At 36.6% G+C, this 18,320-nt stretch overlaps 1 protein-coding gene and 1 long non-coding RNA gene across 9 annotated transcripts in view; one reads left to right on the forward strand and one right to left on the reverse strand.

The window, feature by feature from the left end:
* Positions 1 to 18,320, forward strand: part of FHIT (fragile histidine triad diadenosine triphosphatase) — a 1,619,043-nt gene that overhangs the window by 218,755 nt on the left and 1,381,968 nt on the right. For 3 of the 7 annotated variants that reach the window (XM_077128814.1, XM_077128812.1, XM_077128817.1), the window contains one exon: positions 3,328 to 3,420. The exons of the other annotated variants lie outside the window; for them this stretch is intronic. The gene's annotated coding sequence lies outside the window, so the exon portion shown is untranslated. The remainder of the gene's footprint in view (positions 1 to 3,327; positions 3,421 to 18,320) is intronic. 7 annotated transcript variants of the gene reach the window in all.
* Positions 1,970 to 14,826, reverse strand: LOC143656986 (uncharacterized). 2 transcript variants are annotated; one of them, XR_013162680.1, is made up of 6 exons: positions 14,723 to 14,826; positions 8,808 to 9,004; positions 6,731 to 6,940; positions 3,215 to 3,439; positions 2,722 to 2,803; positions 1,970 to 2,287 (listed from the first exon to the last, which is right to left on the reverse strand). It is a non-coding gene; the product is annotated as an uncharacterized LOC143656986 (long non-coding RNA). The 2 variants fall into 2 exon arrangements; XR_013162679.1 differs by lacking the exon at positions 8,808 to 9,004.

The following is an 18,320-nucleotide window of genomic DNA, read 5'->3' on the forward strand; positions in this document are numbered from 1 at the left end:
TTAATCTCTAAGATTTAGAAATGGGAATGTCTGCATTAAAATTTGAATTTCGTACATTTCTTGAAAAAATTAAGTGAACTGGCAACATTTGAACTGCATAAGTGAACTGGCAACATTTGAACTGCATGCCCATATGGAACTAATCATCTCAAGTGACTTCCCTCTTCAGCTGGAGCATTTGCTTCAGTTCACAGCACTCTTTACCTCTTCCTTTTTCATAGACTTGGCCTTCTTCACTCATGCATGTTACTTTTCTGGTTCCCACCATAGGCATTTGAGTTTGTGAATCTTGGTCTAGAATTTTTCTCTAGCTGCATGCAGCCATTTTGAAATAAGAAACTTTCAGTTAGACTGGTCCATTATGCACTGGTACACCAATTACTACCGTTATTTTTCGTCCTTCCCATATATGGGATTCTTTTGCTCTTCTGGTATATGCTTCTTTATATTATATGTGTAGAAGGGAGTCTAATGTAATGGTCAAGAGCATGAGTTTAGCCATAATGCAGAAGTAGGTTTGAGCACTTGCAATATCACTTTAACTTGTGATCTCATGTTCAGATGATAATGGTACTGACTTCAGTTGGTTGATTTGAGATTTAGCACAGTGCTTGGTTCAAGTAATGATAATCATGATGAAGATGAGGAGGAAAATAATGGTTATGATGATCATGATTTCTTTATGAGTCTGTGTTAATTACATCAATCAGTCCTTTGAGGTACTACTTTGGAATGCAAAGCATAGTATCTTCAGTGAGTAGATTCAGTGGGTGGTAACTCTGTCCTGTGGAGCTAGAAGAAGGCACTTTGAGTTGCCCTGCTGGAGGAGTACTGACCTTCAAGCAGGCAGTAAACTGGAATAATTATTTTCTACTCCTTTCAAGACAGGATGAGATCCATTTAATACATGCCTCCAGTTAACTTGCACAGCTCCCAGAAATTCAGTAAATTTGGTTCTGTGCTCAAGATTGGCTCATTTCTATTCAGACAGGGGCACATTCTGCACATTCTGCAATGTCAAAAAACAGTAGATATTTTAGTTTATGCCTGGGGACATGGGAAACAATTCTGGCTACCCCACTTCTTTAGTGACCTTGTATAGTCATTTTTCCCCACCAAATAAAATATTTTATTCCATTGTTATTTTTTTTTTTGTCTGGGTTCCATGAGATTCATCCATTTGTAACTCAATCTGGAAAGAATTGAAGGTGTTATATAAATGAGGTCAGCTTAAGAGAATTGACTACGAGATGTGGACAGGGTATTTTGAGGTCTGTTGGTTGCTTTATTTCCTTCTCAAGACTGGTTAAGTAGATTCTAATAAATTAGGAATCCCAGAGGAAACCGTATGTGTCTCATGATCCCATTTTTCATGTTAGGTTAAAATTATTTTAGTAGGTTGATAACTACTGCTAGCAAAAATATGGGGGATATAGGCACATGTACCTTGAAAAGTGGGGGATATAGGCACCTGTACCTTGAGAGGTGGGGGATATAGGCACATTTACCTTGCTAGGTATAAATCAATATAGTAAATTTTGTGACTGGCAATTTGAAACTGTCAGCCATAGTTTGAAATGTTCTGCCTTAGAAATTCTTTGAAATTTCTAGCATTGTACACCATACTTGACCAAGTTTAAAGGAAGGTCATTGTAGTCTTGTTAGTAGTGAGAAATTGAATGCAAATTAAATAACTATCAAGGGGGCTTGTTAAATACAGTATTATGTATCTATACATTGAAATTACTTTGCAGTCATTAAAAAAGTCATGGAGTAGATGTCTATGAATTGATGTAAAAAGTCACCAAGCATGTAGCAGAACAGTATGTATTATATAAATGTGTTTAAAGGGTGGGCCATGGTGGCTCAACAAGCAGAGTTCTTACCTACTGTGCTGGAGCCGGTGCCTGCCCATCCAAAATAAAAAAAAAAGCAAGTCTGTATGCAAATGCAGAGATACATGCTAAATTGTTTATTGGCTCCCTTTGGGGAATGAAACTAAGGATCTGAGGGCAGGGAAGCAGAAGAGAGGAGAGCTCCTTATTTCTTTATTTATATACTTCTGTACATTTTTTTTCATAACATGTACTATGTTTATAATTAGTGTTTTATAGCTGAGAATTTGGGATGGAAACCTAGGAAATTGTAATCCCCCTAGGTGTAGAGGTTAAGAACACAGGTTCTAGAAGCAGGTTGTCTGAACTTGAATCCTGGCTGCATCGTTGGTGAGCTTTATGCAATGTCTTTCAGCAAGTCTGTGAACTTCTCTGGGTCTTTACAGTGTCATCTGTGAAAGAGGGATAATAATGATATTGCTCCTGTAAGGTTGATGTGATAATTAAATGAATTATCATATGTATAGCATTTAGAAAAGTGTTAACTATTATTGCTATTATTATTGTAAGTTTAAAACAAAGTGTAGAAGTAACTAAAATAAAAGTTTGCCTTAGGCATCTGGAGTCTGCTATTAGGAACTTATGAAATGCAATGAAATTCCTTTGATGTGATGTAATATATATGTATTTTTAAAAGTTGAACCTCTGGGGCGGGCAATGGTGGCTCAGTGGCAGAATTCTTGCCTGCCATGCTGGAGACTGGGTTCAATTCCCAGAGCCTGCCCATGCCAAAATAAATAAATAAATAGATTAGTTAGATAGATAGAACCTCTGTGACGAGACAAGTGACTGGATAGATAAGACCGTGAAACACAGAGTTCCTTACCTGTGAGAAGCAAAGTCAGCATTCTTGAACTAAACATATATTACAACAGGAGCATAAAACAAACTGGCTAAAACGGGCAGATCTAGAGAATCAAAGGAGGGAAAAAAAAGGAAAGGTTTTCAGTAGCCTCATAGGTGTTTCATAAACTTCAATCATCTCACTCTTCATCCCAGTTATTCTACTAATTCTTCACTTTATCTTCTCTTCCTCGACAACAAGTCCTGTATTTGATACAGATTTTATCTCTTTATGGGACAGCTAAAGTGACAATAATGTGTAGTTTGTTGAAAAGCTGGAACATTCTGCCAAACGGTGAAACAGTCACTTGGAAATGGAAAGATAGGCTCAGGGTTGAATGCTATCAGAACAAGCTACTTATAAATGAGTCAGCAGGGGCAGGGCAGGTTTCTAGTGGAGGATGCTTAGGAAACCTGCATCTTGACTTCCAATCCTAAAACTTAATTGAACTAAGGAATTGAGTGCCAAAATTAACCTGTGATGTTGTTTAGATTAAAAGCCAGCCATGCTATAAGAACAGTGACACTGTCATTCTTTCTTCTGGAGCTTTATCTGTTCCAATATGGCTGACTATGGTGTGTCTTTCAGAGCAGGCTCATGCAATTCTGAAGGCCAGGCATCAAACAAGAAGCCAGAGTTGGATTCATCAGTCACGCATCCAGGCCACAGGGCAATTACAAGGTACTGCCTTTGCTTGCATCTAGAAAAAACAAATATGATGACTATAATGTGGTTCCTCATGAGGAGTATACATAGATGACAGGGCTAAACTGTAACAGCAAGTTACTGCTAGGAAATAGTTCCAGCTTAAGGGAGCTTTCTCTCTGCCACTAGCTTTCTTTTTTGAGCCACAGATGTGTGTCCTGATTGATTACCTCCATTGAACTTCATTTGGGATTGGACTATAACATGTCCAGATATAGTAAAGTACAGAACTGCACAATTATTCCCTGCTGTCTATGCCTGATGGACAGTGTCTAGATGCTTCAAATAGACAATGGTCAGTCATTTCATTTGAAGATTTGAGGATCTGAAATTTCCTCAAAATGTTTAGGATCTCTTTTCCTCCTACTTCAAAGAGAATGCATGGTCATTTACAAATGAAAATATTACTACTCAGAATAGCGTAATTTGAGAAAATGACCAAAGCAAAAGTATTCTATTTTTTTGGATCTAAATTTAAGTGTGAATTAATTTAGTTAGCTGTGGTTGGTTGATGGGACATTATGTAAAATGTAGGACAGTATTTTCCAATTCAGTTTCATTCATAAAAGTTGCTGTAACACTGTCCAAATGGGTCATTTTTCATTGACTCTTTGTATTAGCTAACAGCATAACAATAAATTATAACATAGAGAATTCCTAACTTGGGGAATGAGAACCTAGCTTTTTAGGGCTAGAACTTAGAGAATATAGAAGGCTAAATAATTACGTCCATGTTAACAGCAGTGCCTATGATTATTTTTACTAGATATGGAGGAAAGACACATGCCTAGAGGGACAGTGAGAGCCACGTAGTGATTAAGAATGTGGATTCTGGAACCAGACTGCCTTTACTCAAATCCTGGCTATGAGTTGTGTGTCTTTGAGCAAGTCTATCATCTTCTCTGGCCTCTGTTTATCTGTAAAATAGGGGTAATAATGGTACTTGTTTTGCCAGCTTGTTGGGTTATGCTTTCTTGGTAGAACCACTCATATCTTTCCTCCATAGGAACTATGTAGGGGAAGAGAATGAATGAGGATGATGTTATTTCAAGGATAATCTTAGATCTACTTTATATGTACATATAATTCATCATCTATAGCCATCATGGAATATATAAAATATGGAGACATTTTTCCATAGTAAAGTTAAATAATGCAGTGATTTATGCTGATACAATCATAGACCTATAGCATCAGAAAAATCACAGCTCACATTTATGGTACATTTACTACATGCTAGCCAGTGTTGTAAGCAGTTTGTGTGGATGATGTCACTGAAGACTTTCAACAACATTATAATGTGGATATTATTTTTATCTTTATTCTTTCTGAGACATTAAAGAACATGCTCAGTTCTCAGAGTTCATCTCTGTTGCAGCTGACATTTGAACTCTGGTCAATTTGATTCTGGATGCCAGATCTCATCTACTACAATTATAAAGTTTTATGGCCCAAGGAGCCTTCTCCACCAACTGCCTAAGCTTTCCAGACATTGTTTTATCTCTCATTCACTTTTCTTGGCATAGAACAGCCTTGTGTTGTGACAAAAACTTTTCCTTGCAGGTGAAATATGTTTAGCTGGATTTATTTTGCATTTTTAGTGATGCTTCACTCTTCTTCATCTAGCTCTGTGATTAATCTGTCACCGGAGTGCAGTGAACCTTTAATTATAGCTTCTTCACCCTCTTGGTTCCCCCTACATGCTTTTCTACATTTAATGTTCCAATGGGCTGGATATTTTGAAGGAGACTTAACCTATATGCTACATAAATTATGGCCTTTGTGTTCCTTGGTGAAAAGTTCCAGTCATTAGGTGTATCCAATTTGTGATATTTTTCTCCTGCTAAAGATATTCACCTCCTCTTTTTCCTGTGTGTATTGAAAACTTCCAAGAACTATTACTGATGGTGGTTCTGAAAAATGAAGACTGATTCCACCACCACCTTTCACTATGGCCAAACTTGAGTAATGTATGCATTCCGTTTAAATGGAAAAAGTTCTTATGTATCCTTGGTGCTGACTGATTTTATTATTCCATTACTTAAATATGTAAAAATAGAAAAAATAAAAATATCAACTTGTATGTATGTAGTTCTTATAAAAGCACATTTACAAATTAAATGCTATCAAAATGCCAAAACCAAATTCAAGTGAGCAACATTAGTTTAACATGATGGATGATGCTGTTTTGTTTAAACTGAATCATCTCTGAAAATGTCAATATGAGATGTCTGTTATGTCAAAGGTTCTATACAGGTCGTCATGTCTTTATTAACCTGGACTGTGAGGTAACTCAATTCCCCTAAAGTTTTCTGCTTGAGTTCATTTTTACCCTATCCCTACTCTGAGATCTTGGGACACAAACATTATTTAAGTGGAATGTCTGTTTCTTTTATCTTTGGCTTGTGACAATTAGAATACTGCTGCCTACCTCATACCACCACAATTATAATGCAAATGCAAGCCCAGGCACAGAAATTTTTTGCTGACGCCCATATATTAAGTATCATGTAGCTCCTCTAGAATATGTATGGAACATTTTAAATGAATGTTATCTAAATGAAAACAAACATTAGAAATTCTCATCAAGAGCACTCAAGCCGGTAAGAACATGGCCATAGACCCCAATTTGAAAAGTTGTCAGCATTCTCTCCTCTATGATGTGGACTGTTTTTCCATTTTTGGGGAACGCTTTTCCCATGAAGTGTTGCATGGCTCATTCTCTCACCTCATTCAAGTCATAGTTCAATGGCTCCTGGCTTCCCCTGATCACCCTGTCAAGAATAGCACCCTTGCCAGCTCTGCCCCTTATCCTGTCCTGCTTTTCTTCAGAGTTCTCTTTACCATTTGGTTTTTTGTTTGCTTTCATCTCTCTCTCATTAAAATGTATGGTCCATTACCCATGCACTTCCCCCAAAACAACCAACCAAAACAAACAATCAAAAATCAAGCAAACAAAAATTCAACAAATGATGCTGCAATAATGGGATACTCACATGGAAAACTAATGAAATGTGAACCTGCCATACAGCATACACAGAAAAAGTAAGGTCCACTAGAGAATGGGCTTAGGTTTTCTTACCACTCAATAAATACCTGTTGAACCGAGGAATACATGGCCTTGCTCTCCAATTCTCTGCCTTGTTGCTACATACCCAACCCCATTCTCCACCTGGGTAAGATTCATTTAAAAAACTACCTCCACTTAAACCTGTCTCCCTGCTTCCCTCATTGGAAGTCTCTAGAATCTTTATTGGGATTCCTTTTATGTTACTCACAGTTTTACCTCTTAATGTTTTTTTCTTTATTTTTACTTCCTCTTCTAGACCTGGAGCTCCTCGAGGATAGAATCTGTGTTTTAATGACCTCTATATTTCCATAGCATCTGGCATGAATGCAGAAATGTAGTCATGAATGAGAATCACTTCCCCAAATCTGTAGAGTACTTAGCTCCAAATATCATTCAGTTCCACTTTCACAATGTCCTGCAGAGTGGCTGGCACATGACAGGAGATGGATGAGGATTATTGGGCAAATAGTTTAAAATGTGATAATTCTTAATGCAAACCTGATGCTATTATTACTATAGATGAAATTCAATTTAGTTCACCTGAGTTTTGCTGATAGACCTTATGGTTGCTACAATGAGGAATTTGTTACCTTTGAGTTCACAGTCTGGTTGAGAAGACAGAGGGAGAGAGAGAAAGAAACGGAGATAGTGTTCATCTATTAATTCATCCATTCATTAATTTTTTTTATCTGATATGGAGTGCAACATGCTTGCTACTGGGTTAAGGAAAAATCCCACTCAGGCTTTACCTATAACCTCATCCTAGTGGAAAGGAGAGACACAGAAGACACAAAGACAATGGTGGTTAGTGTAACAAAGGGAAAGAATGAGGTCATTTGAAAATACTTATATTTGAAAATGCTTATGAGTCAGGGGAGGTTCTCTTTGAGGTAAGACTTGAGTGGACATCCCAAAGATGACTGGATCTTGGTCAGGAGAATAGTACAAAAAGGTCTGAAGTGCAATACATTAGTAGAGGAAGCTCAAAGTACCCCAGAAGTGCCACAGATTAATTCTGAGTGTTGGTCTTGAAAACTTCATGGGGGAGTGATTTGACTGGGCCTTGAGTGACAGTAGGTCTTTGGCACATACATAGAAGTGGGGGAGAAAGCATTCCAGACATAGGCACAGAGGTTGCAATGTATATATTTGGCTTAGGAACTGAGCAGAAAAAGGAATGGCTAAAGTATAGGGATTATAAAGTACCTCTCTAGTAGAACAATCACAGTGATGAAATATAGAAATATCTATGGACCATGAGTCACAAATACAAAACATTTGCTGGTTGAAAATTAAAGCTTATTATGCCTAAAAGGTTAATAGTGTGTAAAGAATCAGCTAAGTAATTTTTAGCTGATGCTGCTTAACATTTCCATCAATTAAAGATCTTTATCATTAGCACTGTATGTCAACGCAACTTATCACATGGAATCACAGATACCTTTCTCTAAAAAAATGAGATAACTTGTTAGAAAAACATTGCAACTTATATTGAGTTGACATCCCTCAGTTACAGCTACATTACTGAATAGCATCTGTTCAACCCAGAACTGAGGAATTTATGAGCACGGCCTCCATTAGAGCTAATAGGAAACATAGTTCCAAAAGTCTTTGAATCCACTGAATATTCTCTAAGAAGTGTTTGTTGGGACTGTGCTTGGGGCTTGACAAGATGAGCCTTGAGGACTTCATTTCTTTCAGAGTTTGAGAAAAGCAACACCAGTATGCTTAATTCACAGAGGCTGTGATATCAGGGACTAGTTGGACTGTAGAACCTGTTCAGACATATCTTTTCTAGCTTCCTAATAGATGACCCCCCCCCCCCCCTCCCTTGGCCAGAGAGACTAGCTAAAGAGCTGCTCCATTCTGGTACTGGGTTATTTACATTTCAGTTTTCATTATACAGCCATTGTATTGTTTGCCCCACAGCCATCGATGCTTATTGATTGGGAACCTGTGCTAGTTTCTGATTGTTTCCTTCGGATTGGGTTTGCTCTGCATTGCTGACTCCTGTCTGGTGGTTTCTTTTCATCATATGGTTCTTGAGTAGGCAGAGAACTCGTGGGTTTGACTGATCTACTCATACCAGGACCACCTAAGCTATGGTGACTTTTTTTTTTAATGTGGAACTTTAGAGCACTTAGTAAAAAATTCCACGTTTTGGCTTCATCTCCCATTCCCTTTTCTCTCCCAGACATACTTTTGAGTTTGAATGTATGGTGGGTGTCGTTCTTATCTAACTGAGAACTTCTTAGACACATGGCAGATTGAAGAATTCCTTATGTCAACTTACACTTGAGATCTCTAACGTAGTAGTTATTTTTCAGTTTCCAATAGCCACTCACTTTACCAGTTGGATTTGAGAGAGAGTAGTTCTCTGTGGAGGATGGGAGGGGGCCACCTAGTGTTTCTGATCCTCTGCCTCTGCCTGTCTTCACTATTTCAGTGTTCTCTTGGTGAGAAGATGTATTTTATATTTTCACATTTTTCCTTTAATAGTCATCAAAATATACAACAGTCATTCCATAAAGCAGCAAAACATTTGAAAAGTTCTATATATATTTTTTTTACTCTGGGACTTATACTTGGGCAAATATTTCTAGAATAGAAGAAAAGCTTATAGTTATCTTAATTAAAGAAAAATAAATAACTGGCTTCTAAAGAAATTATCAGCCTTTTGATAGATAGGGGAACCTTGAAACCTTATTATAAAGAGTGTTCATCATAAGCATGGATATGAAAATATAATGTCATACAGAACCGCTCAAAGTGTGGTCCTGGGACTGTGCCAGGCCGTGAGCTTACTATTTTGTGGCAACATCAGTACAAAAAAAGAATATATATATGTATTTAGAAACTTTTATGCAATTTAACAATGTAAATATGTCTGTTGAATCTAATAACAAGTTTCATTTTTTATTTTGAATGCCTTCATTTTTAAATTTTTCTAATAACTGATTTTCATTATATTTTGTAAACATATCTATCTGTGGCTACTTGTGGAGTGGGGGTCCTGATCCTTCATTATGGATCATTTGGGAAAAACTGGTTTGTGGTTAAAAGTACAAGCAAAAGCATTGGTTGTTAGCAACCCTGGATGTGAGTCCTGGATTTTCTGCTTACTGACTGACTTGTGCCTGTAACCAAGTTTGTCTAATCCACAGACTCTTCATCCTTAACATGTGGGTAAAGTCGTCCCATATTTACCTGGTAGGGTGGTTACTAGGATTAACTGAAATGTTTGTAGGTAAAACTACAGGGCCACTGCATGTTAGGGGTCAGCCAATGTTGGAAACCCTGGAAAGAAATTGAGTGCAGTGCTTGGTTTGTAATAAACTTCAACAAATATTGTTTATTGTGATGTGCTATTATGTGGAATTTCTATATGCCTTGTATCCTATCTGAGGGATATTAGGGAATAAAATATGATAATATCCTCATTTTCAGGTCATTCATTTATAAAGCGCTTTCAGGAAATGGCCTTGCAGGAAAACTTTTTATTTAAGTTCCAGCAAAGGTCCTGGTCTTTTCTCAAAGTTTACATCCTGACTAGTTTTTTTAATGTTATGTGCTCTGATGGTATATGGAAATTACTTGAACTTGTATATGGTGAGTATCTCCACAGAGCAGATGTGCATTCTTATCATTAGATGCTGTGTAAGTTTCACTCTGTGTCATAAATTTCAGCTCTGCTTTGGGAAAATGGTCCACACAACTCCTAAACAGCTTTTCTCGACTTAGCTTGCAGAAATTTGTACAGAAGCGCATTAGGCTTCCCACCATTTTGCATGTGTTATATTTCTTTTTTGGCTTAAAGTTTGCCTATTTATTATTCATCCAACAAGCATCTATCATAAACATTTTGAGGGTCTGTCATTTGCCAACCCAGTGGCAGTTGCTATAGTTTCTAAAAAGTGGAGATGCTTAAGTCAGTGAGATGTGTAAACTAAAAAAGACCCAAGAATAACAAGAGACAGAATAAAAGTACTTGTGGCCCCCAAGTCGGGGATGCATTATAGGCATTGAGAAGATCTCGTGTTTCCAACATTTTTATTATTATTACTTCTCCAGGTCTTGTTCTCATCTGTAACATATTTCTTAGATTTTAAAAATGTACTTTTGATCACATTTTAATCTCTGAAATTAGGATATATCTCATAGATGATGGTGATTTATAATCACTCTAGGTGTTTGCCGCTTGGGATGTAATTGTTTTGGCCTGAACGTATGTGAACATCAAAATGCACAGAATGATGTCAGTGGCTTGGGACTTGGAGAATGATTTAGAAGAGTTAGATTCTGAATTTAAAGATGTTTTAGCAACATCTTAACCAATTTAGTTCACTTCTGCTTTTCATTCTGTGTATACACGAGTGATACATGATAAAAACATACATTTAGCTAAGTCTAAAAGCTCTTTCAATAAGTATAATATGAAATGTTAAGTGATGAAAGCCATTGCATCATAGCAATGTCCTTTTTTAGCAATTCAGAAACTGTTATATGTTAAAATTGATGGTATAAAGTGTAGGTGCTATGTAGGAGTTAGCTTTTATCATTATCATCATCATCATCACCTTCCTTTTCATTATGCAGATGGCAGTGAGGCTTTGCAAGCTGTAGTGATCGCTCCAAGATTTCACAGCTGGAAGTGGCAAAGTTGGGTCAACCAATGTTGTCTGACTCTTAGCTTGTGCCTTAAATTTTTCTTATGGAAAATTTCAGCTATGCATAGAAGTAGAACTAATAGAATAATGAATATCAAGTACCCATCATCTGTCTTCAATAATTATCAAATATATCAGTCTTATTTTACCTGTCTCCATTTTCTTCTTGCTTGCTTATTTAAAGTAAATCCTGGATATCATGTCATTTTACTCAAAAAAGTCTTCAGTAAAATTCTATCAGTTACTCTTATAAGGACATTACCTCTTTTACTTAAATACCATGCCATCATCATACTTAATGAAATTATTAATAACCCTTTAATATCTTCTTATATCCAGTCCATATTAAGATTTTCCTGAGTCTATTTATAGTTGGTTTTATTCAAATCAGATTCCAAATGAGGTCCACACATTGTATTGAGTTGTTATATTTCTTAACTCTCCTTTTTTCTGTAACAGTCCTTTTTACCTCTTATATCACTACCTCCTTCCCACCCCTGCTGATATCCTTGAATTGTTAGAGAAACCGGGTCATTTGTTCTATAGACTTCCATGTCATGAACTTGCTGATTGCCTCCCTGTGGCAGTGTTTAACTTACTCCTCTATAGCCAGGTATTTAGTCTAATGTCTCGATTAGATTCAGATAAATTTGTTAAAGGCAAGAATATTTTATAGGTGTTGTCCTAATGCATTGCAGTAAGTCTGTAATGATGGATTGCCTTCTGTTCAGTGAATCTAAGATTGATCAACGGGATCAAGTTTTAGTAGCTTGTTCCTCTGTTACCAAGTTCTCTATCATGTTTTTGCCTGATGCTTTTAGTGTTCATTGATGATAGTTGCCAATACACTGATACAGGCTTTATTTCATAGGGGTTACAAAATGGCAATTTTCTAATTCTTTCATTCCTTTTGCATTTATTACATGGAATTCTTCTGAAAAAGAACTTATTTTCATCAAATATTTGGTTACCTTGTGTGTTGGTTTGAAACTGTTGTGTACCTCAGAAAAGCCATGTTCTTTAATCCTCATTCAGTATTGCTGGGTAGGATATTTTTGATTAAGTTGTTTCCATGGAGATGTGACCCATCCTATTGTAGGTGGGACCTGTTAAGTGGTTTCAATGGAGATGTGTCTCTACCCATTCAAAGGATTTATAGGAGTCCTTTAAGAAGGAACTAATTTGAAAGAGACAGAGGTGACACAGGCAGAGATGTTTGGAGTTGAAGAAAGAAAATGTCCCTGGGGAAGCTGTTTGAAATAAAAAGCCAAAGACCCCAGCAGATGCCAGCCATGTGCCTTCCTCATTGACAGAGGTGTTCCAGACGCCATTGGCCTTTCTTGAGTCAAGTTATTATTTCCTGGATGCCTTAGTTTGGACATTTTTATAGCCTTAGAATGGTAAACTTGCAAATTAATAAGTTTCCTTTTTAAAAGTAGTTCCATTTCTGGTATATTGCATTCTAGCAGCTTTAACAAACTAATATACCTTGAAATACAGTTTATGTGAGCAAGAAAATATTTGTTTTTTTACCATATTTCAATTTCAAAAAGTAATGAATGGGTGGGCCATGATGGCTCAGCAGGCAGAGTTCTCGCCTGCCATGCCAGAGACCCAGATTCGGTTCCTAGTGCCTACCCATGCAAAAAAAAAAAAAGGAATGAATGCCTAGGAACCTCCAATTGGTAAACAGTGAGTTTTTTTTTCATTATTATTATTATGAACTTTAAGATTTTCAAATAGATTTTTATATGCTATAATTCATTTCATTCATTAATATTTTTTTCATATAGCATGGAAGGTGAGCTATTCGTTAACATTTTTGATGCTGAAAAAAGCTCCTTAAAATGTTCTTTTTCTTATTTTCAAGTATATTTCTTATTGATTTACTTTTAATTACTTTACTTTTTATTGTAGAAAATATCAAATATCTACCAATTGGATAGACTAGTATAATTAGCCTATGTACCCATACCCTACTTCAAAAATAATCAACTCATGGTGCCTAAATAAAGCAGTAACAATTTTCTCATTGATGCATTATTTGGATAGTCTAGCTTGTAAAAATACACTTTTCCCTATGGAACTTAATAAAATTGTCATTTTGAATATACAAATAAATTGGTCATCCATAAACTTGTACATTTTTTTCTTAAATTGCTCTTTGTACAAAATAAGGTTTGCACTAACACTTTGATCTTCAAGCGTATTTCCAGTCCAGAGTTAAAAACAAAATGACTAAGGAATTCTCTGGATCTGTGAAACTTGATTTAGGTAAGAGGTTAAGGTAGATTCTAGTGAAATCATTATGTCTCTGAGCTTTGTGAGGTGATGAATGCTTTCATTTTGATTCAGAAAGTGTTTTAGGTCATATACAATAATCTTACATTTACATTTTGTTTCATTTGGAACAGTTTTAATCCAAAACAGGAAATTACCTTTCCCATAACACATATTTTTAAAGACCTTCTTGACTTGATTTTTTTTTTTTTTTTTTTTTTTTTGGCATGGGCAGGCTCCAGGAATCAAACCTGGCTCCAGTATGGCAGGCATTGATTCTTCATAAAAAACTTTGATGAAGTACTGTATCATAAATAAATAGACAGATAGATAGATAGATAGATAGATAGATAGATAGATAGATAGATAGATAGATAGATAGATAGATAGAGGGTTAATTTGGACACTTAAAGGGAAGTACAAAGTTCCAACATACTCCTTTATAGTCTGCGAATGAGTGTTCCCACCCAGGAAATGACAAAGTAATATTCACCAAGATTTCAACCCACAGGGACTTAATTTCACTCTGGTGCTCTGTCCTCACTACCATAAATAACACTGGTTGGCTTACAAGGAAGAGCCTGGCTTTCAGAAGAGTCTTCAATTTGGTTATAATATTCTGTTCTAAGTGCTACAGTGGCATACAATCAAAAATTGTTCACAAAAATTTTAGATTCTAGGGTACAAGGGAGCAAAGTATAAGAAAAACTGGTAAGAAGTATGTTTAAAACGTAATTGGTTTCTATAAATAGGTAGATTTCCCACTAAGGACTTTCATTATTTATCTAAAGTAACCTTTCCCTAAAATGTAGGAAATGCTGGTATTTTTTCTAGCTACAAATATAATATTTATAAAAATAGTAGTGCTAGTAGTAGCAGCAGCAGCAGGAGCTGAATTGAGCATTTCGTGGTGCTGGGCACACAGCAAATACTTTTTTTATGATAAAAACTGCAGTGTTTTGGGAAATTGCCATATTTATAGTCTACATGATTTTCGTGATTTCCTATATCTTTACTATTATTTACTTATTTTTTCTTTATCTGAACTCCTTTAAAAATATTATCAATATTTTCAAAGAACACATAAAGGAAATAATAGTTAATTTCCATATAGCAAAAAATATAAATCAGTAACTGTGAATATTAGAGCATGGATTGACTTAATAAACTTCTCAGAATTCCTCAGTATAATGCTTTTGTAGCTTTTGAATTAAATATCTTTCATTTTTATCTTTACTATTTTTAATAATCTAAAACTTACCTTTATAAGACAATGGATGGAAGCTGTTGTTATTTTTAGGAAGAAAGGCCGTTGTACAAACCATCTTATTGAGGCAGAAAGCTGTGCTGTCTTCATGCAAATTACTGCCCACATCTTTGAGTCACAAGAGGAACTTTTGGAGTACTCTAGAAGAGTCTTTACATCACAATCCAAACATTTGGTCAGGAAAATTTGATGCAACTTTAATATTTGAGCATTGTCTGTAATCATTTCATTTGATTTGCCTCTCCATATCAGTGAGATTAAAAGGGCCACTGATAAGACCCTTGAGGGATTTTATCTATTGAAATGTGTGTTAAACATGACAGAAGAGTCAAAAGAGTAGTTGAAGGAAAAGAAGGCTCTACCTTGTGTATTCAATTTTTACTGGGAAAATATGCAACAACCACTATCCTCAATGACCTCTTCTTGCATAATGTTGAGAATAAGATAGAAATATTTGGGCTATTTTATGTCATTCATGAAATGTTAAGCCCTTAGGAATAAGTTAGTCTAATCCCTTCATTAAATAATTTCCCTCAAGATTAATAGCTAATTAGTTGCAGACCTGGAATTACCACTCAGGTCCCCTAACTGATATACAAGGTAATATATCAGTTAGGGTTCTTTGGTTGGAAGAGATGGAACTGTGTCTGACTAATATGAGCAGAAGGTAATATATAGGGTAGATTTTGGGTAGCTTACAAAGTCTAGTATCAACTATACTATAATTTTTTGTGGGGGCGATGAGGAGGTAGAAATGGTTCAGTGATGTAAAGAGTATTTTAAATGAAAAACAATCACAATTATGATGGAGAGAAGAAAAAATATGCATGAATGTAGATCATGAGACTTCAAGAGGGTCTTCCTTGTGGAATTTGCTTACAGCCCTGCTCTAGTACATGGAATTGTGTTAGGTAGTAAACACAGCAGTTTTTCATTACATAGCCTAGCCACTGACTCTGTTTAGTATAAAATGTTGATGAACACACATTTTCTTCTGTTGGCTTTCCAGGCGTAGTGACCTGCAAGAATTTCAGGCTTGTGAATTTGGGATAATTATTAGAAGAAAGATCTGGGATAGAGTGTAGAAAATGAAGATAAGGTAGAAGGCAGAGAAGGATCAGAGTCTTACTATTCATTTGTTCCCAGGCTCTTGTATACATGCTAGAAACTTTCCTTTTAAACCAGTGCTGTGCAATAGAAATCCAATGTGACCAAGACATGTAAGCCACCTGTGTAATTTTATGTTTTCTAGTAGCCACATTAAAAAGAGTAAAAAAAAAACCCCATGAAATTAATTTTAATAATATGTTTTATTTAGCTCATTCTATCCAAAATACATATTTTTGCAATGTAACCAATATAAAAATTATCTTGGAGATAAATATCATACTAAGTCTGTGATATCCAGCGTATAAAGTACACTTATAGCCCACCTCAGTTTGGACTAGCTACATTTCACATGCTCAATAGCCATGTGTGCCTGGTATTGGATAGTAATGTTCTAGACAAGTGATCAGCATACTTTTTATGTAAAGGATGAGAGAGTAAATATTTCCAGCTTTCTGGGCCACGTGATCTCTATAGCAACTACTCTGCTCTGCAATACATAAATGAATGTGTGTGGCTATGTTACGATAAAACCTTATTCCCAGAAACAGGTGGTAGCCCATATTTGTCCTGAAGTTTGTAGTTTCCCGTGGTTGGGTCTTTTCTAGATTTTATCTTTTAGCTCTGCTTTCAGCTGAGTGAATTCTCTCTTCCACATTGATTCTTCAGACCTATCAGCCCCTTTGTTCAAGTCTAGTGTGCCAATTTGAAAGGATGTATATACCCTAGAGAAGCCATGTTTTAATCCTAATCCCATTTTGTAAAGGCAGCCTTTTCTTCTAATCCCTATTCACTACTGTATGTTTGAAACCTTAATTAGATCATCTCTTTGGAGATGTGACTCAATCAAGAGTGGTTGTTAAGCTGGATTAGGTGGAGATGTGTCTCCATCCAATATAGGTGGGTCTTGATGAGTTTACCAGAATCCTATAAAAGAGGAAACATTTTGAAGAGTGAAGGAGATTCTAAGAGAGCAGAGAACACTGCAGCACCATGAAGCAAAGAGTCTACCAGCCAGCAACTTTTGGAGATGAAGAAGGAAAACGCCCCCATGTGTTCACCATGTGCTCTTCCAGCTAAGAGAGAAACCCTGACCCTGTTTGCCATGTGTCTTTCCACTTGAGAGAGAAACCTTGAACTTCATCGGCCTTCTGGAATCAATGTATCTTTACCTGGATGCCTTAGATTGGACATTTCTATAGACCTGTTTTAATTGGAACATTATCTTGGCCTTAGAGCTGTACCTGCAATTTATTAAATTCCCCCTTTTAAAAGCCATTCAGTTTCTGGCATATTGCATTCTGGCAGCTTGCAAATTAAAACATCTAGTTTCTCAATGTATTCTGCTTTCTCATTCTGCTGAAACTGAGAGTGGGTAGGATGAGAAGGGACACCTCAGATCTTTGGGTTGACTCCTGTGGGTGGATGAGGGACAGAGGCTTAAACACTATCTTTGTTTAAGGAAATAGCAATCTCTCTAAAAGGCAACTTGTGTATTTCCCCCTAAATCTTTCATTTTTTAACTTTTAATGCTGAAGTTTCTTTTTCTTTGTGGTTATTTCAAAGAGCTTATTACTCTTCTTGTACAATTGGGATCCCTATTTTCTTCTTCTTCTCAGAGTAAGTAAGCAAGGGCTTTTCTGTCTTAAATTGTTTCAACTCTTCTGCTTGTCATTATCTAATTTGCCCACAGCCATTCTCTTATTCAGCCCTCCTTCATTCAGTCATTAAAAATCTAGTTTTGAAGCTAACCACTGTGATCTAAGCACTGTGCTTATTGCTGGGAGGATAATGTGAGCAGAGTTAGACATGTCTCTGTTTGGGGGACTTTGTTGATAAGTGTGGGACTAGACATTAATCAAATACTTGTACAAAACCACTATGATGCTTGTTGTGGGAGTGAAGAACAGGAGGTCATAGGAGAACTTGTGACTGGGGGATGCAAACTGGCCAGAAGTCAGGGCCTCCCTGAGAAAGTAACTTTGGGCAGATGGCTAGAGGATAAGCAAGGTTAACCAGGGAAACCTGGGTTGGTGGATACCACCCAGGCAGGGAACTGTCTTGGTATGAATTCCCAGGAAAGTGGATCTCGAGGCAAGGACTTCTTTGGAGGTGGTTTTGGTGGTGATATAAGGTAGCACCAAGAGGAAACAGGGAAAGGATGACAGGTAGGGGAGGAAAGCCAACCAAAGATGTGTTAATCAGCTGGTTACTGCAGTTGGTGACTGGAGCACAATCCTTCTGGGATCATCTAAGAGACTATGGGGAACATATCTCAGAATTGTCCCAACAGAAGGTAGAGGTGGGCTGTGGTGGGAGGGAAGACTGGGGCATTTATTCTCTAGCCTCCATCTTGCATTAGTTGAGGGTTGTGTGCTCCAGGACATTAAGTTTCCTGGTTGTCCCTGCTTGCTCTGAGAAAATCCTTAGGTAGAGAAGATGATAGAAGTACTTGAGGTTAGAAGCAGTGTATAGAAACTTATAG

Source organism: Tamandua tetradactyla, chromosome 15, assembly GCF_023851605.1.
Source record: "Tamandua tetradactyla isolate mTamTet1 chromosome 15, mTamTet1.pri, whole genome shotgun sequence".
Taxonomy (NCBI): domain Eukaryota; kingdom Metazoa; phylum Chordata; class Mammalia; order Pilosa; family Myrmecophagidae; genus Tamandua; species Tamandua tetradactyla.